This window comes from Stegodyphus dumicola, chromosome 1 (genome assembly GCF_044657685.1).
Source record: "Stegodyphus dumicola isolate Sdum_Otavi_A_Nest chromosome 1, ASM4465768v1".
Lineage (NCBI taxonomy): Eukaryota > Metazoa > Arthropoda > Arachnida > Araneae > Eresidae > Stegodyphus > Stegodyphus dumicola.
This window is the reverse complement of record NC_140768.1, coordinates 102,453,425-102,476,735: the sequence shown is the minus strand read 5'-3', so window position 1 is coordinate 102,476,735 and position 23,311 is coordinate 102,453,425. Positions and strand designations below refer to the sequence as shown.

Sequence of the window (23,311 nt, the reverse complement as noted above, 5' to 3'; positions counted from 1 at the left end):
TTTATTATCATTAGAAGAAATAAAAGAATATCAAAATTTAGATAATGTTTGCAATACTAAGTATAGGAAAATGAATGATGTCTGAACTATCAAAAAACAGGGATTGTACAAAATTGTGATACCCATGTCTCTACGTACGAAATTACTTGAAAAGGCCCATATACAGTTTGGTCATATTGGTGTATCATCTATGCTAAATTTGTTATCTCCACAATATTATTGGCCAGGAATTGTTCAAGATGTTAGAAATTATTGTAAACATTGTGAAGTATGTCAGTTTAATAAGAAAAGTAAACAAAAGAAATTTGGTTTAATGCAAAATTTACCATCAGTTAGTGAACCTTTTGAAATATTATCTATTGATACTGTAGGTGGTTTAAATTATTTTAATTTTACTAAGAAGTATATTCACATAATTATTGATCATGCTATCAGGTTCAATGTTCCTTCTTACCTTCTTCGGGAACATGCAAGGACCTGACTCGGAACAGAGAGCTTACTAAAGCTATGTTCAAAACTGTGGGAAGTAGACAGGATACACAAGAAAGGTATACAAAACCCTTTATTTTTCTCTATTTACAAAACTTCCGTACTTCGGAATACACAGACCCGCTACTCGGGGTCTAACGTAAAAATATAAAAATAGAACTAAACTCTAATTTAACTTTAAAATAATAAACGTGGAAGATTGGCCTTATATTAACAGGAAGCGTATGTAGTACAGAGAACTGTGAACACTACAATACGTTTAAATTTATCAAGAGGATTAAAACCTCCGGCCTGGAAGGCAAACAGCAACTGCGTAACTTCTAAGGTAAGCGGCCTGCTTCGACTCACTGCTTCCTCTCTCTCGCTTGGCAAAAAGCCACAACTTAAATACTTGGCGTTCGCCAGACAAACTTTGCATAAAACCTTAACGCTTATAATTCTGGCCGGAAGTAGAAAATAAGAAGTGATAGTAAAGATTTAAAATAAAATAAACGTTAGTAAAACTTAAGATCCTTACAATGCAACTAGATATATCTGGACTTTTGCTTCTAAAAGTGTAACTACAGATACTTATATAAATTGCTTAAAACAAATTTTCCAAATTCAGGTCACTAAAAAGATTTTAAGTGATAGGAACGCTGCTTTTATATCTTCAAAATTTAAGCACTTTTTAAGGAATCATAATGTAAAACAATTGCTAACTACTGCAAATAGACCCCAAACTAATGGTAAAATTGAACGTGTTAATCAAACTATTATAACTAGATTAAAATGTAAACTAAATTCTTATCAAGGTAATATAGCATGGACAAAATTATTACCCCAAGTAACTGAAGAGTATAATAATACCCCTCATTCTGTAACGAAATTCCCTCCATCATATTTAATGTATGGAAAATTACCTTATGATTCCTTAATTCAAAATCAAGAATTGTATCCGTCAATAGAAGAAGCTAGAAAAATAGCTCAAAAGAGATCTGATGATTATCATAATGTAAATAAAGAAAGATATGATACTCATTTTAAACTTAGTAATTTTAAAATTGGTGATTTAGTAATGTATGAAGAATTTCAATACCCTAATACACGTAAATTATCTCCTCCATTCTCAGGACCTTATAAAATTTTAAAACAATATTCTGAAGTTACTTATGAAATAGATAAACCTAATCCTTTAACTAAAAAGAAATCAGAAATTGTTCATTCAACTAGATTAAGACCTTTTAATCCAGCAAGTGAGTTTAAGTTAACTGTCAGAAATAGTAGAATTCCTATCTCTGTTCAAAATTAAAATTAATTTTTTCAAAATTCTCTATTAAAAATCTTCCTGATTATGACTTTTAATACCTGATTTAGACTTAAACCCTAATTATGACAAGTTATTTTCCCGACTATGACAAATTATTCTCCCGATCTTGACCTTTTATATTTTTCACATAATTTGAATTATTTTGTAGCAAATATTTTCTTCTTATTGTAGGATAATATTTGTTTCTAATTTACAAAATTATAAAAAAGACTTTAACTTGATTATACAAGTTATCTGTCTTATCATTTTGATTTTATATGATCTTTTATTTTTCTAAAACCACTTTGAGGTAATGTACAATGCCAAAAACCAGTTACCTTGCATTAGGCAACGGAGGTCTTTCGATATTTGTACCTAGCACCCCCCAACCATCAGCAAGTAATCACGCTGATCTGTTGGTGAGGACATGCCATAGTTTTAAAGTCAAAGTGTTCATGTTCTAGTGTATAATTGTATTATTTATATTGAATTGTTTTTTGAATAATTATAATATTTTGTATTGAAGTGTAAAATATGTCAATCTTTAATTGCCTGCGATGAGAGGAAAAAATGCACATAATATATTATTCATAAATTGTATAATCTATTTCTTTTCTAAGTTTTATCTGAAGGAAGAAAAATTTTAACTATTTTCTAATCAAAGCTTATTATTATGAAAACATATTCAGCGAAAAAAAAATGCATCATATTTGTGAACTATCAACATGCATCATATTTGTGGACTATCTGGCATTTAGAGATTTTACCAGATATTTTCATTCTATTCGAACTCTTTTTATGAAAAGGACTTTCAAAAAACAAAATGGACATTTTTAACAAAATTGAGAACTTTTGTAATTATCACTTATTTATTTATCAGTATTCCATATTTATTATGTTATAGTCTTAAAATTAGTCATATATTGTATATTTATTTATAACTCATTGTTTTAATGTTCAAAATTTCATGTGCTATAAAGTCAAAATTTTATATGAGAAAGTCATGAACTATGATAGGCCATAGTTAAAGCTTGTACGCTATGTTCTGGATGTTTTCATGTCTTTTCTCATACTTTTGCTTCACTGCTGTACTAATGCTTTTCTCACCCCGGCCCCTCTTTTTGACGGGGGGGGGGAAGATGTAAAACATAAAAAAAAAAAAAAAAAATACGATGGCTTTGCGAACCAGCAACCTTTAATTAATTTTCTGCAATTCAGGATCGTCCTCTAACCCAGTACCTTCTAGAATATTCGCACCTATTACATAACCTCCTCATATAAATGCTGCGTCATAAGTTTTTCTACATTTTTCTAGAAGCTACTCTGTTACATAACCTTTCATATAAATGCTGCGTCATAAGTTCTACACAGATGCCTTCTCGCCTTCTTCCTGCTAACACTTCCGCTATGCTCCTCTTTTTTGTTAGAACGTTATGACGTATTAAAGTTTAAAGTCAGTCGTATCTAGTAGTTCAATTACTGAATAAGTTATTTGATTAACTCCATCTGGAAAAAAGTCATCTGCTGTAAATTAAAATAAAGATATGCTTGCTGTTAAAAGTGAAAAGTCCTGAGTCGTCATTTTTCTCCGTGATTCAATCATCCCAGCTTCGTCAACCATCTGCCAGAACGTGTAATGGAATAGCCTCACCATTCGCTCACGATGTGTTGGAATAACTGAAAACATTACATACATATGCAGTGGCACCCAAAAGTGTTCGTTCAGTTATGATTTTCATTGAAATAGGGCTCTATCCATTAATTAAAAGTAAACTTTCTGAATGAGATTTTAATAATAAAATGTATAATCTATTCGTAACAAAATTACATGAAATATTTTTAAAATATAGCGAAACTTTATTTTAAAGAAATTAATAATAAAAAAAGATAAACATTTTATCTCACAAAAGTCTTCGTACACTAAAATATTTTTGGATAAAGTCAAAATCAGAATTATCGTTTGCGACTTTTTTTAAATTTTTGCATTGTGCAGTAAAACATTAAAGCAAACGGTATCCATGTACACGTCGACCTATTCTCACTTAAAAAAACATATCAGAATTGCACAAAAATGGCATTGCGCACACTCTTGACTTTATCCATGTACACTGTTAAGTCCTAGCTAGTAACCTTTATGTCCTAGCTAGTAACCTTACCAAAATGTCGCCAAACTACCTGTTACCATATTCCAAAGATTAGCCTTAGATTTTAACATATACTTGAGTAATTGATTATTACTATCCCTTTAATAACAGATTTAAATAAATTATAAATATATCCTTTTTTTACTTAGACACAAGTAATCATCATTTCTGTAACTTTTTCTTCATTAAGAGACTATTAGTTTTCACACTTTAAAAAATTCTATAATTTGTAATTTAATAACTTGCCCTAATAAGACATAAAAGTATATTTTATAACTCATAATGATAGTGTTGCATTTAAAAACTGTTATTAGAAATGTAGGTACTTTTTTCTGTTATATGGGCACTGCAAAAAAACTTCTTCAATTTCTAACTACCTCCGCGCTCGTGAAGTAAGAAAAGCACACTTCGAACTCGTTTCCTTTCTATTTAACTCAGAATACTTCCGCTGATAATTTGAATCCTTGCGCGTTCTACTAAAATTTACATACTCTGGCATTGGCAGTTCCAGGGGAAAGTAAGGCTTGACAGGAAAGATAGTTTAAACTTAAAATAAATGTTAGTTAAAATAAATATAAACCCTACATTTGCCGCTGCCAGAATTTGGAAAACTTGGAAGCAGGTCCTACAAACGACCTGTTGAAAGGTTTCTACAATTCTGAACTAAGTTTTAAGAGCCTCGTTTACATAAAAAAAAATCTTATCTCACAAAAGGATAATAAAATTTCTGAGTATACTTAATTAAATCTCTCTTCTTACAGCAACTTTTCCTGGACTTCAGCAATCAATCTTGTTCTTTTCCTTCCAGCATCTGGAAGGAATAAGTATCAATATCTTTCTAAATACATTATAATTTACACTTTCTTAACACTGAATAAATTTTTGTTTTTAAACGATTTATTTTCCTTATTTACTGCTTAATTCACATTCATTCAAGTATTCAAACATTAATTTAACTTTACCCTGGCTCTCCACCATGTGTGGTGTCAAACGGGAATATTCGTGTTTTAGTATTACAACACTTCCCCTAACCACAATGATTTGTTAGAATTCAACGACCAAATAGACACACCTTACTCGACATTCTACAACTCGATGAGCTATTTTAACATTCTTAAAATTCAAGTGTAGGTGGAGAACCCTACAAAACACATTCATTCTACTTACCCCTCATTCATCTCTAGACATGCAGGCTTTCGCTCTAAAGCATGATTTTATCTACAGTTTAATACTTAAATTTGAATTCATTGCTTTGAGCATTTACTTTTAGCATCTAAAATTTTATGCTTCTAGACTAAATTCTACTTTTACATAACTTTCAAGTATTTACGTATATTTACAAAATTCCAGTACATATGATTTTTACAATTTACCATAAAATGAATAAGAGAAAAATAAATTTTTACTTTACTCATTCTTCGCCAAGCTGGCGGCACTGAAACTAAAATTCTTATACAAGAATACGAAGTTATTTTTATCTTCGGCCAAATTTTGGCTTTAACATAACAGAATTAGTCTTTCGACCAACAGAAACTGCTTGTTCTTAGATTTTATACTGAAAGAAAATACTACTTTTGCCTTAGCTAAATAAAGTAAAACAAAACTAAGTCTCAACCGAGACACATTGACTTTCGTCAAAACATAGAACTTCGTATTTACGCATAACATTTTGGAACAAAAGAAAAAAAAATATAGAAGATTTTAACTTATCTTTGAGTTTTCGATGATTGGAACTCCGTCATTCTTTTCTGGCAAAACTGTTCCCACGTTATAGGTTTCATGGACGTCAGTCTTCTCCTTACTGACCTCCGAGTGTCGTCCACGCTAATTTGTCTTTTTCGTCCTCTGCATGCTGGCCTCTTGGAGTAGTAGTCGTCGGGTTGCTGTCTTTTTCGTTTTTCCCCTGGACGGCTGGTCTTGGCGTCCTCCGGTCTGGAGTCATTCTTGGATTTCTTCTGTTCGTGCTGGTCTTTTCGTTCCTCCTGCTGTCTTTTTATTTTCGGGAATGGCGGCCTTGTTTGCACCTGACTCTCTGGCCCTGGGAGCGTTCTCCTTGATGTATAATTTCTACTGCGATACGTTGTAGGTAGTGTTTTCCTCTTTACCAAGGTTTCTTTACGCGGTGGCTTTGCGTTCTTGTTTTTCTTAAATGCTGGAGTCTGAAAGTTTTCGTTTTTTCTTTTCGGTACCGTCGCCTGGGTTGTAGAAGGGCTAGGTCACTATTCAGTTCTCTGCTTCTTGCGTGGTGGAACGGGTGACGTTATTTCTGGACCTTCTACTTCTTTTACGCTTGAGTCCTGAAAGAAACTTTTAAGGATTTCAAAATCATTTTGATTGTAGTATTTTTTCACCTGGTCTGGACTTGCTTTACAGATTTCCCCTCTCTCGTTCTTAAGGTACAATACGACTCCTTTGATTTCCTGAATTACACAGGGGCCTTCAAATTTTGGAGCTAACTTTGCAATAAAATTGTCTGGGGCACTTGATAAAGAAAATTTCCGCTTCAATACTTTATCCCCAACTTTAAAATCTGCTTCACGGCGTTTTCTATCGTAGTATACTTTTTGCCTATTTCTTGTCGTATCCAAGCTTTTAAGCGCCTGGTCAATAAGTTTTTGCACATCTTTCTGTTTAAATTCTTGCTCTCTTTGTTGCAGAAAGAATAGTTTATCTAAAGGCGTAATTAACTTTCGGCCTAAAAGTAAATCTGCTGGGATTTTTCCCGTAGTATCGTGATTTGCCGTTCTTAAAGCATAAGCTAACTCATTTATGTAGCCATCCCAGCGCTTGTGATGTGTGCTAACGTAACTGCGAATTATTTTTACAATTTTTTTTATTAACTCTTTCTGCTATGTTTGCCTGTGGTCTATACGGAACCATTTTGATATGGCGTATGCCAAGTCCAGTGCATATGTTTTCAAATATTTGAGTAATGAATTGTTTACCGTTATCGCTAATGACTTTTATCGGTGCACCGTATTTTAAAATCTATCTGTGTAAGAATGCATCTGCGACTGTTTTGGCTGACGCCCGTTTAAGTGAAACAATTTCTGTCCATTTTGAAAAATGATCTACAATTACTAAAAGAAAACGATTTTTATTTAACTCGCTCTGGGGGAAAGGACCAAGAAGATCTATGCCTAAAATTTCATTCGGAAATGTAGCGCGAATGCTATTTAAGTACCCGGCCGGGCTGTAATTAATATCATTTATTAACTGACATTGATTGCAGGACCTGACATACGCCGTTACTATTTTGTATAATTGCGGGAAATATACCGCCTCGCGTACCCTTTTTAAAGTCTTTCTGACCCCTAAATGACCCGCTGTTTTCGCGTTGTGTAATTCCTTCAAAATGCTTAATCGAAGCGAGGCTGGGATGACTGGTTTGTACTCAAGATTTTCGTTTGTTGTTTTCGTATAAAATAATAAATTATCTATTATTTCATAGTTTTCTGCTCTATTTCTTATCGCATCGATATCTGTGTGCTCAAAGCTTTCGGGGTCTTTCAAATATGCATAGATATTTCCAAATTAAGGATCAGCTTTCAGTTCAGTGATAATCGTATCTCTAGAATCTAAAATTTTTGAAGTCAATTTAAGTTCATTTCCTTCATCGTCCAGTTTTATACGAGAAAGTGCGTCAGCTACATTGTTTTCCTTACCCGGTTTATATTTTATTCTGATATTATATTCTTGGAGTTTTAAAGCCCATCTTATTAACCTGGGCGTTAGGTTTTTCCCCGAGTAAAGTCTACCAACAGCCGCATGTTCCGAATAGACTGTTACTGGCGCTTAGCCGAAATAAACTCGAAATTTGTGTACAGCCATTAATACGGCTAATGTTTCTCTTTCTGTAGCTGTATAATTCCTTTGTGTCTGATTCAACGTTTTACTAAAAAATGCCAGCGGATGGCTATTTTGCATAAGAACCGCACCCACCGCATAGTCCGACGCATCTGCTGCAATTTCCAGGTTTTCGTCCCCCTCTGGGAATTTCAAAACAGGGGCATTGATGAGCGCTTCTTTTAATCTTTCAAATGCGGTATTTGCTTCCGCTGTCCACATAAATTTACTTTTCTTTCTTTTAATTACTAACAGGGGTTCAACAATATTAGCGAAATCTTTTATGAATGACCGATAGTAAGAACATAACCCAAGGAAAGAAGAAAGTTTCTTGGCGGTGTAGGGAGGTGGGAAATTCTTGATTGCTTTTATTTTTGAATCTTGAGTTTCTATACCCTTTTGCGAAATTTTATAACCGAGATATTTAAGTTCTTTAGTTGCGAACTTGCATTTTGAGGCGTTAATTGTAAGACCGGCCTCTTTTAATAATTTAAACACTTCTTCTAGATCTTTAATATGTTGTTCCAACGTACTACTCGTTATAATTATATCATCTAGATAGATTAAAGTCGATTTTCCTAGGACAGGCTTTCGAACAATGTCCATAGCTCTCTGGAATGTTGATGGGGCCCCACACAAACCAAAGGGCATGCGTAAAAATGCATAAGTGCCCGATTTTGTTATAAACGCGGTTTTATGTATGTCTTCGGGTCTCATAGCTATTTGATAATAGCCAGACGTTAAGTCCAAAGTAGTCATGTATCTAGTAGATTTAATCTTTCTAATAATTCCTCTATAACCGGCAAAGGGTAAACTGGGAATTTAGTAATACTATTCAGTTTTCTGTAATCGATAGCAAACCTCCAAGCCCTTTTATCCGAAGGAGGAAACTCGTTCTTTTTCCTACATAGTACGACTGGACTCGCGTACTCACTATTTATGGGCGTTATTATTTTGTTCTTTAACATTTCCTGAATATGTTCTTCGATGATTACGTCTTTCTGTTTATCATAGCGATACGGTTTAGTCCTACAAGGTTTGTCGGCAGTTAACTGCATCTGATGCGTAACTATTTGACAGCTACCAGGCCTTTCTGAAAACAAGTTTGAAAAAGTACTCACCACTTGCTGGATGGCTTGACTTTCATGGTCATTCAAATGGCTAAGGTCAACTTCCGGTTGTTCCACAGGTTCCACCACCCTCTGGTCCATCTCCAGCACAATAGAACTGTCCTGAAAATTCAATTTGGCCCTCGCGGCTCTTAAGAACTCCATACCTAAAATAAGAGGATTTTGCAAATGTTTTACTACAAAAATTAATACTTTGAGGCTTTCCTCTTTTACCTGTATGTTTAATGATAATTTCCCGATGCAGTGACAGGTTTTTCCTTGCGCCGCTATAATTTCTGTGTTTTTGTTTTTAAATAATCGTAACCTATAAAAATTCTTTTTGGAGAATGTATCGCTCATAAAATTACCTTCTGCTCCTGTATCGATGAGGGCTTCTACTGTAACATCGCCAACCAGGACTTGTATAATTGGTAGATGTGAGTTCTTTACGATGACCGTATTTAAGTGTCTTTTTGAGGGTTTTTTTAAAACTTCCGGGGTCTGGACCCTCGCTTTCACAGGCCCCTCTACTCGTTTAAAGATTTCCTTTCAACTTCTGCCTTCTGGGTACGCGGACGTTTGTTTTCAAATTTCCTTTTTAGGCCTTGACCTTCGAGGTTCGATGAGTTAGCTTGATAGCTCTTTCCCCCATAAGAGCGGTTTGCATTTCTGGTCTGCTCATTTGAAGATTGCCTTCGGATGCTTTGAGAATACGATGCCCCTCTAGCTTTTTCCGCTATTCTGTGATTTTGAAACTTGACCGCCAATTCGAAGAGCTCCTGCAATGTGCTTGGGTTTCTAATTTCAAAGTAATCTTGAACAGCAGGTAACAGTCTTGGTAAGATTATTTCAATAATATTCGCGTCGGGTTTCTTCCCATACAGCATATCCGTCAGTTTAATTTTTCGCAGAATAAAGTCCGAACTCTTCTATATCCCGTTGATAGAAACTATATAGTTCGGCTTCTAGCCTTGCTCGATCTTTCACTATGGGGAAGGCCTTTAATAACGATTTTTTGAAATTTTGAAATGTATATGTCTGGCTTCCGAATTCCCCTAATAAAAGTTTGCCTATATTCTTCCACCATAGCGCGGCCTGTCCTCTTAGTGCAGATGAGGCGATGGCAACTTTTTGTCTTTCAGGTACAGGGTAGAGCTGAAAGTGATTGTCGAGGCTTTCTAGAAATATCGCCACCGAAAGTTTTCCGTCGAAATTGACGTTTGGCTTGATTGACGCTCTCAACGTCTGGACCAGGTATCCAAATCCTTCCAATTGGCTTGCCATTTCTTGTTGTTGTCCCGCGGCTTCCATCCGATTTTCGGCCATTTCAGTTCGACAAGTGTTCGGGCGTCAATGTAAAGTTGCGCGCTTCCAACCTGCACGCAACAAAGTGGTGACTGCTGAAAACTGAAAATTAGACAGAGTCTTGAGAAGGGTTTAAGTCCCTTTTTATTCAACTTTAGAAGTTACAAATGCGTGCTCTTGACGCTCACAAACTACGCCGACCCGGCGGTAAAATAAAAATAAGAAACTAAAAAGAGATAATAGCAGATGACTAACTACGAGGCTCTCTATACGTAACTAACCTCACCGCGTTTTACAATACCGCAGATAATTCAACAAACTCTGAATATTACGTTGAAAGATTAACAATTTGCCGAGGCAAGCACACAGGCCGAAACGCGTGGTTCTTCAATTTCTAACTAACTACCTCCGGCGCTCGTGAAGTAAGAAAAGCACACTTCGAACTCGTTTCCTTTCTATTTAACTCAGAATACTTCCGCTGATAATTTGAATCCTTGCGCGTTCTACTAAAATTTACATACTCTGGCATTGGCAGTTCCAGGGGAAAGTAAGGCTTGACAGGAAAGATAGTTTAAACTTAAAATAAATGTTAGTTAAAATAAATATAAACCATACAAGCTAAGTAATTTGACAATTGAAGCATTTAAATATTAATTACATTAGCTAAACGACAATTTTATGTGCTACCTCTCTTGCAAGAAATATATCTCATTTTAAAAGCATGAAAATATTTTAAGACTTGTTTTTAATATTTTTTCCCCTCTTATTATGCAGCAAGGATTATATACACCATAAGTTTGGGGTATTGTTACTATTTTAGGTTATGTGTTATTAATATGCACTACGCACTTACAAGCAAAACTATCTTGAAATTTAATGTTTGAAAATTATGACAATTATTTTAATTAATAGTGTCAAGCTGATATAATTACAGAACAATTTTAAAATTTTAATCAGATTTTTAAAATCAGATTTTTTAATACACAATGAAAGCAATCTTTCATTGAACATTTATAAACAAAATGGTATATATCAAAGAACTATTTACCATTAATTAAAATGGAAAAAGGTTCTCCGATTAGGAAAAAAAAAACTCCTTTCAAATAATAATTAAACAAATTAAAATTACTAAAATGTAAAAAGATGTGATAAATATATAGTCTAATTAATAATTTATATATTATTAATTAGCATTTAAAAGTTCAGCAAGTGCATTATAATTACAGGTGGTTGAGTAATGATTATGTTTGGTATCTTGAGTTGTCAAAGATCTGATAGTAAGAGATGCAATTTTTTTATGCATAAAGAAGAACGAGGATCATTGAGTAGTATCTTAACCATTGCTTGAGTGTGTACTGTTCCTATGATTTCTATGCCTCTTTGCTCACAGCACTGGAAATTCAGGTTTATATTGTGTTATGGTTAGCATAAAATATTAAAATTAATATAGTCAATAAACAAAAATTTGTTTTATACATGATCAAAGCATTTTGAAAAAATTGTGTTAGATCAGTATACTTTCTTAAAATTAAGGCGTACATTTTTGCAGTCATTACATTAAATAAAAATATTAAATCATAATTTCACTTTTTCATTCTAGAATAATGAAAATCCATGCTTTCTTTTACAACCCTTAGTTCTTTCTGAGAGTAAATTTAAGACCTTTGTAAAAGAGAAGTGGCATAAAGGATTTAGTTATTATAGTCATATAATTCGGGAATAATAAATTTCCATGAGTGGACTTTCTACTAAAATACAGAATTTGCCGTTGTTCAGATATAATTTCATTTTTTCTTTCAAATTATTGAGGTCCGTAAGAGATTTTTGAAGAACGAACAAAAGAAAAATTGAGTACCACATATATTTTTGTTTTGATGCACTGTATTCATATGATAAATCTGTATTTATTTTGAAAAGTTTAGAATGAGAATTAAAGGGGTGCAGGTTGGTGGCATTTAAATTTCTCTTCACTTTGTGTATAAGCAGAGCTTAAAGTGCGTCGCAGCCTGGCTGCGTCGGAGCCGCTACTTTTCAGTTTTCGAGATAAATTATAATTTCAGCTGGAGCCGTAAATAAAAGGGCTCAGGCACTTTTTTATGCAAGCGAACCACAATTTTAACACAGAAATTTTGTTTTAATAGTAAACATGTCTTAAAAATCCGATTCTAACTTCTGAAGGCGAGCTTGTCTTTCCATCGCACTCAAGCCTTGCACAGAGGTTGAGACTTTTGAGGAAAGAAAAGCCCCCAATTATATGTCAAAGGCTTATTCTCCAGAATATGCAATGAATTTATGAGAGCGGGTAAATTTTGTATTCCTCAAAGAACTAAAAGTGACACGCTGGTCATGCACGTTCCATGCTGGTGACTTCCTTCTGCAGAGCTGTAGACTTTCTTAGTGATGTAACCAAACGGGGGGACCACTGCTGCCACTTGTACTGAGAAGTCTTATATTTATTCTCACGTTGTATTCAGGAAAAGTAATCAGGGAAAATTTCTGCTTGACGGCTAGAATTATATCGACAGGGCATCGCGATCAGGTAGTCTTGAACTCTTCCCTCTTTATCTTCAAAGCTACACTTTTCAGTTAAATTCCTTTCCATACCCTCATACTCTTTCTGGAATTCTCACTATTCCCCTTAGTGGAGCTTTAATCGTTTTATCTTTTTGCCTTGGTGTGCTGCAAAAAAAGACTGATACTTGTCATCCCTTGGAATAGTACATTTTATGTATAATCAGGACTTAAACTCAGACGGAGATTGGCTGAGCTCCTTCTTAGTATCTAAGTGGAATTGTAATTCCGGAAAATGCCTCAAATAAGACGACGTCAGATACTTTTTTTTTTCTATTTAACTATTCAAAATTAATTTCATAATTTATTAAATTTCTATTTACATTTTTCTTAATTCAATTAATTAAATTAGTTAATTTAACCAAATTAATTGATATTAATTTTAAATTTATTATTTAATTATTAGCTATTTTAATTATTTATTTATTTTTTCTTTCCTTCCTCACAGTCTTCCATAGGGATCTGGCACTTTTATTTTAGAAATTAAGCAGTGGTATATAGCATGGAACAATAAGTCTTCAAAAGTTAATGGGAACGGAAGAGGGGTAGATGATTTTTGGATCTATCTTCTGGTCGTTGTTTCAAAATGAGATAGAGCTGGGCAAATTCATATTGTCACCTATAATGTGTCCAAGGTTTAAACTAATGACAGACATAACCAAGGGCACTCTTGGTCAATGATTTCGTAGACATTTTTGATGTTACTATCAGAGGAGTCTGTGATTATATTTAGAATTTAACTAAATCAAAAGTTACTATGTGTTATTAATTGCTTCATTCAATTAATTTATTATTAAATAATCAATTACTTAAGTGATTTTTCCTTCTAATCGTGTCTGAATAATTTTATATTCTGAAACTGTCATTTCATACATATAGAAACCATAAATTTATTCATTATTCCATAATGTAATGATGCCCACTAGCGGGCGAGCGGTAAAGTCGGTGAACACTGGTAGTTCGGTCCGAGGTTCGAATCCCACGAACGGGCTGGCTGCATGGGTGTTTTCGTGGTTTTCCCTATGTGTAACGTGTATACGAGCCATTTTCCCTTAGAAAGTCCTCCACGAAGACATCCCTCCCCTTAGACAGATAGCCCTCGAGGCTTTGCCGTAATTCAATAACCTAACCTAACCATAATGTAATGGATGAATTAATATGCTTAACAATTGCAATCTAACGTGCTTTCAGCTGTTGCAAAAAATGCCTTCAAAGCTTCTTAACTAGGGCAATTAAAATAATGCCGATATCTTAAGTAAAATTCATTGCACGAAATATGAGGTACTGAATATCACGAAAAGTAATAAAACATATTGCTCATTAAGTAGAACAATTCTATGTTCAGATACATGTTTATGAGACTGCCTTTATCGTCACCATTTTGTGGATGTCATTCTGTCAATTCTGTGGATGTAAAGCAGAATAAAAATATTATATTATTAATTGTTATTTTACCGGCACAAAAGTAGTTGATGAACACTTCTTTTACCTAATCAATTGGGTGTAAGCAATTCCACCCTTCAGCAACATCACATCGATGTGTATGCCGAAATGGAACTTTAATCAAAGTGCACACATTCTTTCTTACATACTCATCACATCTTGTATACTTATTATTATTTTTTTAATTCTGACATGCAAAGCAGCTAAACATTCTTTATTTCTGAAAATAGCCTCTTTCTTATTTAGTCTTACATGTTGACACACATAATCTTTCTTAAAAGTAAACTTTGCTGTTTTCGATTTGCATTGTTTTGTTTTGGAAGATACAATCCAATGCACGTGGGAAACAGCTTCAAAATGTATTTCCCAATTCTACCATCTATCATCACTATTGAGATCACATCTGATCTCAAAGTTGAAATCCTCTTTTCCTCCGAACTTGGAAGACACTACTTCGTAGCAATATCCATCAAATAAAATTTTATAAAATCTACTTTCCATATCATTTGACATACTGGTAGGGATCACAAATTTCAATCATAAACAGACAGGGTTATTTCTTTTTGCGCATGCGCTTGATGTCACAATTTCGCCAAGACCTGATAAATCGCGAAATTTAGTCGCCGGTTACGTTTCCTAGGGAGGAAGTAAAAATACGCAGCCGAGTGTTTTTCCAATCACACCACGAAGACACTTGATAGGGAAAATTCCTTGCATTGCAGCAGTACTGTACAAACTGGAAAAACACAAACAACAAGTGGACAAACACTTCAGTGATTTTTAAGGTTTTCCTATGAGTATCTGATAAGTTTTATCAATAGTGTCAAATCTGGGAAAGGGAGAACGGAGTCAAATTACTCAAGTCAGAATTTATAAGATTTGAGAACGTCTGTCGGAATACACCATAGATGGACTTGCCATACATGTGCGATATTTTATGGCAATAAACTCATCTATGGCAACAACAGCAATGAAATATCTAGAAAACTTCTCTAAATTACGAGGTTTTAATTAAGTGGTGTAAAGTGTAAAAACGTGATTTTATGGCTGTTGTAATATTTTTTATTATATCTAACCAAAAATATAATCGTGAAGCTACAAACAACGAAGATCTTAAATTAAGAATTGTCCAAGAGATTTGGGCTCAACAACAGCCGAGCGGTAACATCGCTAAGAACTGCACTGGTGCTTTGACGTGGATTCAAAACTCAGCGAAGGGTCTGAATGTATGGGGAGCTTCCGGGATGTTCACCATGCGTTACGTGAGTATGCCGGTTTTTCGAAATGAATGTAATCATTCTTATACAAGGTCATTCATAAGTCATGGAACAAAGTTTAAGGTAGGCTAGAGCATACTACAACAGACACATTTTGTGTAGCAATGTATGGACGGAAATGGTGCGTTGAGGCACAAACAAAAGTTTCTTTACAGCAATATTTATAAAAATTGCTGTAAACTGCGTCCATCAACAGTAACACATATTTGTGCCTTCCACAATTGTTGGTAAAGGGCATTAAGTGGCTTGCTGTTCATCAACTTAATATGTATTTTCGACTACGTTGTAGCCTGTAATTGTAATGGGAGACCATTTATGGGTTTCGAGAAGGTAGATATGCATCTAATTTACGGGACTGCAAATGTTACGGGAGAAGAGTGGATGCACTGATGTACGAAGAACACTTTCCCAACAAACGAATAATCGGTCCACAAATCGTTTGAGCGGTTTTATCGGCAACTTTGTGAAACTCGTTCTTTATATGACAGCAGGTAAGAAAATGATGGACTGAGAACTGTAACGTGTTCAGACGTGGATGAATTCATCTTCAGTTCGGTGGAAAAAAAATCCGAAAAAGTACAAAAACTACTGCACATCACTAAGGTATGAGTAAACCATTGTTTGGAGCGTGTGAAGTGAATAAGTATTACACCATTTTCGGAGAATCAAATGAAGAATTATTATACCAATCCATTTTCAGAGAACTCAAAAAAGGGAAGCTTATCCTCATCGTGTGGACTTTCTGCTAATGGTTTTTGCTGAAGTAAAGTGCATTGCAGCCGTATTTTCCAGTTCATGTATTAGTGACAGATAAAGCAATTTCTGCACAAGAAGGTGATTTCAGTGTGACAATTGCCATGTTTGGGCAGCCTCAAACTTACACAGTGTACGTCTATATGTTTTCCAAGAACGACTCTCTGTGAAAATATGAGATTGTACTGTCAACGGCTTTCCAACTGATCCAATACAATTCGATGGCTGATATATAATATTTCTCTGAAAGATGTTTTTATCAGAATTGCTTCAAGATGTCCTGATTGCCTTTCATGATCGACTATGGTTTCAGCGTGACGGGCAGCCAGACCATTTCAGGATTCATGTGCATAATTAACTGGATGCCATTTCAGGGGCCCAAAACATGAGCTGGTTTGATCAGTCCATTGGCCATCCAAGTCGCCTAATTTACCACTCCTGGATTAAGTCTTCTGAAGACATATAAAGGCTTTTGTTTATAAGAATTATTTTAATATTGTTGAGAAACCTTGTCGCTCGAATGCAAGACTTAGAAGAGAAGGGCTAGTTCATAGAGCTTTTGCCTCTGAAATAGGAAGTGAGGACTGATGACATAGTCATAGGGACACTGACAGCAAAGACGCCATTCGCAGCAAAGAAATAAACATGTTAAACTTGAAAAATCAGCCTTAAAAACCGTGTGTGAAAAATTAGCTTTACTTTAGAAAAGAAGATATTCTGACTGTTAGCATTTAAAACATTTAAATAATTAATAATGCTTATTTATTAATTTTAAAACAATAGATAAAATACACTACGTTTTCTTAAAAGTTGCAGTTTTTTTCCTGTGCATTTATTATTAGATCATGAAGAAAAAAGCAATGGCATTAATTATCTTTTCTTCATCTGCATGCTGAATGGGAGAATACTGTTACATTTTCTAAACATAACTATAATAAAAGCTTTTTAAAGTTTGGCGAAAGAAAAAATGTAGTTTTGGGATACATTTTAATATATATGTCCATTTTTTAATCTTCAGCTAAAGAAGAGGAACTTATGTTTGACTACTATTGAAGTCGATAGTTTTATTCGAAATTTTATCTAATCTAAGATTGCATTTTTGGCCTAATAATAAATTTTACATTAGCGTCTTTCGCTTCAGATTCTATATAATAACAGATATCTTAAAAACAGTTGTCTAAATTTTAGTCATATTTATACACATACATTACATTTAAATAGAAAATACAAGATCGTTGTCGTAAGTTTGGCAAAGCAACCTTGCTGACACTATCTAAAGAGAATTACTTAATCTTTGAAAAGAGGGCCAAAGGAGGAAAATCTTTCTTACGCGCAATTGCTTTGAGATTTTATACGATTATACGAGTAAATTACTTAAAATGCTGATCTAGATTTGTTTTTTACAAATTATCATAGCATTCTTATTTATTTTTACAGTTAGAGCATTCAGCAATATTTACACCGTCATTTGTGAGTTCTGTTTTAAAACCATTCGTATCTGATTTATTATTCCTATTATCATTTTCGTAATTGGCCTCAAAATGAATTTTCTTTGAATTTAATTCTTATAATCTTTGAAAATCGTTCTGCATTATATTACTTTCTTGGCACAATATTGGATTTTAAGTTTCTTTTGCCGCAATCTAAGCAAGTAATTTTTCATGTCATCTTCTGAATCACTGTAGAGAAAATATTCGCTGCAAATTTTTGCGTTCTTCGCATAAATAGAATTCGGTTATCGACACATTTATCCATTTTTTTTTCGCCAAAAGCAAATTGTCCTTTGGAAAAATAGAAAATACAATATCTATCCGTATCTTTCTCATTTCTATGAATTTTATGGCACTTTGCTACAACGCGAGAAGATATATAAGGCCATACTTTGCAACTGTGATCTCAAACTTACATTGCACACGTGCCAGTGCACAATTTGAAAGTAGTTGACGGGAAGTAATTAAAAAAAAGAGGAGGGGACTTTTTTTAACAAAACAAAACTTGTTAATTAAAATTAAAACTTTTTTTACTAGGTATTTGTAAAATCATACGAATAAAAATAACACAAGGAAAACTATCAAATATATAACTTTTATTTTGCCTGAAATCTAAAAGTTGATAGCTACAAGAAATTTCTGTTGGTCACAATTTGGAACTCAAACAGACAGCTAAATATTAAAATTTTCAGATTATCATTTATTCAACTAATTGTAATATATTGAACTGCTAAGTAACTTCCTTTTAACTTAAACGAAAAAGAAATATACGAAGGCTTAAACATAGCGTAACATAGTGAAGTCAGACTACTTCCTGTTTACCCCCTTACGAGGTTCGTGTCAGCGAAGAGTTGCAAAGAGGAATGAACTAGCCCTTCTATTTAACTGGTTCGAAAATCCATTGAGGTTGAACGCATACAAAAAAAAAAAAAAAAAAAAAAAAAATATCCGCATCCTTGTAACTCTATACTAATCAACGAGCAGCATTATCGGTTGACGCAAGTTTAGAGTAATTATTGAAAATATTATTGTAAAAAAGCACTTGTCAGCGATGTCATAACATGTTACGTCATATTTCTTGTTTCTGCTCCTCAGCCTATTATTTGTGCCTATATTACACAAGAACCGTTGGAGTGTTCTCTACCATCCTTCAAAATTTATATAGTGAGTCTTGAATAACCTTGTATTCGATTTCAATAGCATTACTTTTATTGTTGCCTGAAATTCTGTTAATTGTTTGGTTTGATTTATTTGGTTACGGCATAGCACGCAAAATCTATCTGTCTAAGGGTAGGGATGCTTTCACGGAAGCTTTCCTAAAAGAAATTGGATCATATACACGAAAACGCTTATGCAACCAGCTCGTTCACTAGGATTCGAACCCATATGAAACTACCAGTTTTAGGCCACATAGCCGCTCGGCAATTGATGGGTCATAACCCATCAATTGCCGAGCCAATAATGATGGGTCATAACCCTATTAACATTTTGTGGAGGACTTTATAAGGTAAACTGGCTTGCATCCACTTTACACATAGAAATGCCCATGGAGCTTGGAATCGAACTCAGGTCGAACTACCAATGTTCAGCGACTTTACCGTTTGCCACTGATGGGCCCCTCCGATAATATTTTTTATTAGTTTAAGAGTCTTAAGATTTTTTGAGAGTTTCAATAATAAAAAATAATAAATTGTTGAATTTTGAAACAAAATCTTACAGAATATTCTATTATCATCCGAAATACGGAACCTATGAAAAATCACGCGAAAATTCGGGTAAGTACAAGTAGGAAGATAAAATTTAATTTTAGAATTTAAAGCGAGCAAAGAAGCGAGTAAATCAAAATGATATAAAAAACGTGTTTATTATGCATATTTGAATTGATATTTTAATGAAATCTTATTTTGCGAATTAAAATATATTGATTCAATAGTTTAGATACGTGTGATAGCTGTTTCGTCACGGTAAACACGGAAATTTTCATCACAATGAATTATGAGGTAACGTATATTTCTCGAAAAATCACAATGACGTTACAAACGATGAAGCAATGTCAAAACATAGTCTTTTGTTCTTACTGCTTATAAATGCCAGTTTAGGCGGCCTTGTGTTATTTGCATCAGAGTAAGTCCTTTCTTTTGTCTGATAGTAACTATTTTCTGAAGTATTAAAGAACTACTGTCTCACTCTTTGTATTCCAATTGATTCCGGACAATATTTTAAGTTTTAAAAATTGTTCTACTTTTGTTGAGAACGCAAGCAGTAAGACATTTCTGTAGTGAATTCATCTACTTAAAAAAGTATGCTTTAAAAAGATGTGAAAGAAAAAATGAAACCTTTTGGCAATATTTTTGTCTGACTTTATAAAAATTCGCCAATGTTAAATAATTGTTTTTTTTTTTCATTAGCTGACTGTTTATATGCTTTACCCATTCTACAACAATTTTAACAACTTCTACAACAGTTTTAATAACTGAACTTGTTTGTAACTCATATACTTTGAAAGCTATAACAATACTTATGGATACGACTTTTAATATATAGATTGCAAAACATAGAATTCCACCCAATGAACTATTCTCTCCCTCACAAATAATTTCCCCGAAGTAGCACATCATTCTTTTCCGCATAATTTAAGAGGACATTAAAGAATTGTCCCGCATAAGAATATAGGTTGTGCAATCCATACATAACAAAATTTAAATTCTTATTTCAAATTACATTGGAATATTAAGATTTAACTTGAAAACTTAGTTCAGTTCTGTGCAAATACATCTTACAGTTAGAATGATGTTTGAAACTCTAAGACGAATATATGCTGTAATTAAAATATTTACATGCTTTGTCATTAATTCAGCCTTGTTTCAAAATTTTTTTAATTCCTAAATTACCTATTATTGAATTTCGATGACTTCATGTTGAAGGTATTGCTATATAAATTTCAAAGGATATGTCTTGGTATTACGGCCGCATGCTGAATCCTCGTAGTTATTATATAATGTTCACTTCCTTAGTAAAGAGGTTGGTTAATTAGTTATGGCGTAGCATCCATAGACTGCCTGTTTGAAAACAGTGATATTTTCTGAGAGGAACTTTCTTTACTTTGACGAAACCAGATCTGTAAATTTTTTCTCTACGTTTTAGATAATATATGCATCCTTTTTTGTCTCAGTCATTTAGGCAAATTCATGCTTCATCAAGGGTCACAATGTTTCACAGGAGAATGGTGTATGCACCAGGGTACCTGGGCCGAAGGCCCTACCCCTTATCGAACTAGAATGTAGTTTACTAATTATGCGTGCATTAACATAAAAATACTAATAATAAATTATTAAAGGTCGTTGAATCAGTTATAAAAGTTTAAGTCAGTTAACAAATTTTGCAGCAAATAACTTTAAAATAAATCAGTAATCTGGAAAGAAAAATGTAAGTATTAAATTAAGCAGGGATCAAAAAGGGAGTAGAATAATATAAGTTAACTGTGAGATAAATTATGAATGGTGTAGTGAAACAGCGATGTAGTATTTCATGATCTCCTGCTAAATAGTTTTCATGCAGTGTTCTACAAATTGTTCGGCACTCAGCCACATGCTTCGGCAAAAGCTGGTCAATATTACGGTATTTAGCTTTTTAAAGTTGCAAATTTTAATTTATTATTTCATTTATTGTTCCTGCGTGCGTATTTAAAGACTTTGCAATTCATTTGTGCCTCTCTTGTTACTAAAGATTTGACTTAGAAACATTAGAAACAACAGGTATTTTTCTCAGGTATCCTTCTGGAATTTCTTTCGATGTAGAAGTAACGATTGACAGTTTCCCCCTTTCCGATTAATAATATTACTTATTTTGCAGTTAGAAATTTTACTACCATGCATTTCACAACGTTATTGAATTATGAAATTATGGAATAGGAATATTTCTGTTCGGAAAGCTTAATAACATATAATCCACGGCTAGTTTACATGCGACATTTTGAAAGAAGAATAAATTTAATAGCAAATGATATTTCTTATTTCAAATAATATGCTGTTGCCGAAAATTTTTATTCCAAATATATATATATATATATATTTTATAATTCTTTATTGAAATTATTCTAAAAATATATAAACACTTTCTGCATTTGTGAGAAATGTTTGCCTGTTTTTAATAAGAAAGTCAGCATGCAGAAAAAAGGACATGAAACAATTTTCTAAATATTTCTATTTTCTAAAAAGTGAAACAACGTATAAACTGTATTATTTATTTAATTAAATATTATCTCAGACAAAATAATCTGTGCCGTTAACTTTAAAATCTTCAAATATTTCCCTTTCTACAGCATACAAGATGTTTTCGGATTATATGTGTTTCTGAGTTTATATTTTGCCTGACTATTATCCTTATTATACTTACTGTTACCCCGAACAATTAGTAAATCAGCTTACATAAAATGATGTAAAAGATTTCTTGATATTGTCATTTCATTAATATTTTAACAAATGTGATTTTAAGCATTTTTCTTTGTTTTGTTTTCAAAACAAATAGCTTCTGAACGTGATTAGCAACCAGTGACTTCAAAGCAAGCCTCATAATTTTCAGTGTAACACCGTTAAATATCAGATTTCAGCACGTTATTCTCTCCTTATTTCATTCTTAATGCTTTTTTTCGCCTATGTAAGAGTATTTCGAGTTTTGAAAACTTGAAATCAATATTTTGATAAAATTTAATTTAATTAGTTTAATTAGGTAAAATTGCATTCTTCGAGACAGACACATTTTGTTACACAAAGTGAGGAGAAAAAGTATTCCCGCATTTGCATGATTTGAAAACTTTAAAATTTTATGAAAAATTTTCTATTTAAGTATATTGATTCATATTTAGATGAATGAAATCATTCCTTAAATTTATATCAATATGTATTAAACACAATAAACATTGAAAACAAATAAAAAAGAGCTAACTTTGCATATAGTTAAAAAATGTTAATAGAAAGTAGTATTTATAAAAAAAATATTACATTGATATTAAAAAATATGAAGAATTCAGATTTTATATTATTCCCAAAGGAGCGTTTTTACCATTTACACATGAATACACATTTCGAGAGCATCAAGGTTAACGCCCCTTTGAGTTAAAAACATTTAAAAATAGCATATCTTTAGAATTCCGATAGCTTGCGCTCTGGAGATAAAAATATTTTTTCCGCACACAGTGTTTCCACTGCTTGCTTTGAAATCGTTTAGTTTAGTAATCAAAATAAATAATCATTAAGTCTTAATCATAATAATAAAGCAAATTCAAAATTCGGGCTTCCAGGTGCTCATATTTGGGTGGAAGACTATGTTATTCAAAATTCGATGGCTCTAGGTATCTTTTTTTTTTTTTTTTTTTTTTTTTTTTACATTGCGAGAAACATATACATACATTCATGCAGATTCTTAATTATTTATTTAAATGTAATGCAGGGCGATAATATTTGGTGACAACAATTTGAAAAGTGATACAGCCGTTTACAGTAATTCGACGCAAAATGCCGTTTCGAAAGTAATAGCTCTTGTGGGCTAACCCTCCTTTGGGCTAAAAACAATGCAAAAGAATTTAATACTATTAGTG

General features: G+C 33.2%; 1 protein-coding gene across 3 annotated transcripts in view; it reads left to right on the top strand.

The window, feature by feature from the left end:
* LOC118179937 (8.6 kDa transglutaminase substrate-like) overlaps positions 1-23,311 on the top strand; it is a 99,006-nt gene that overhangs the window by 13,736 nt on the left and 61,959 nt on the right. Inside the window, exon 1 of one of the 3 annotated variants that reach the window (XM_085810954.1) lies at positions 19,753-19,839. The exons of the other annotated variants lie outside the window; for them this stretch is intronic. The gene's annotated coding sequence lies outside the window, so the exon portion shown is untranslated. Of the gene's footprint in view, positions 1-19,752; positions 19,840-23,311 lie in introns of those variants that run through there. 3 annotated transcript variants of the gene reach the window in all.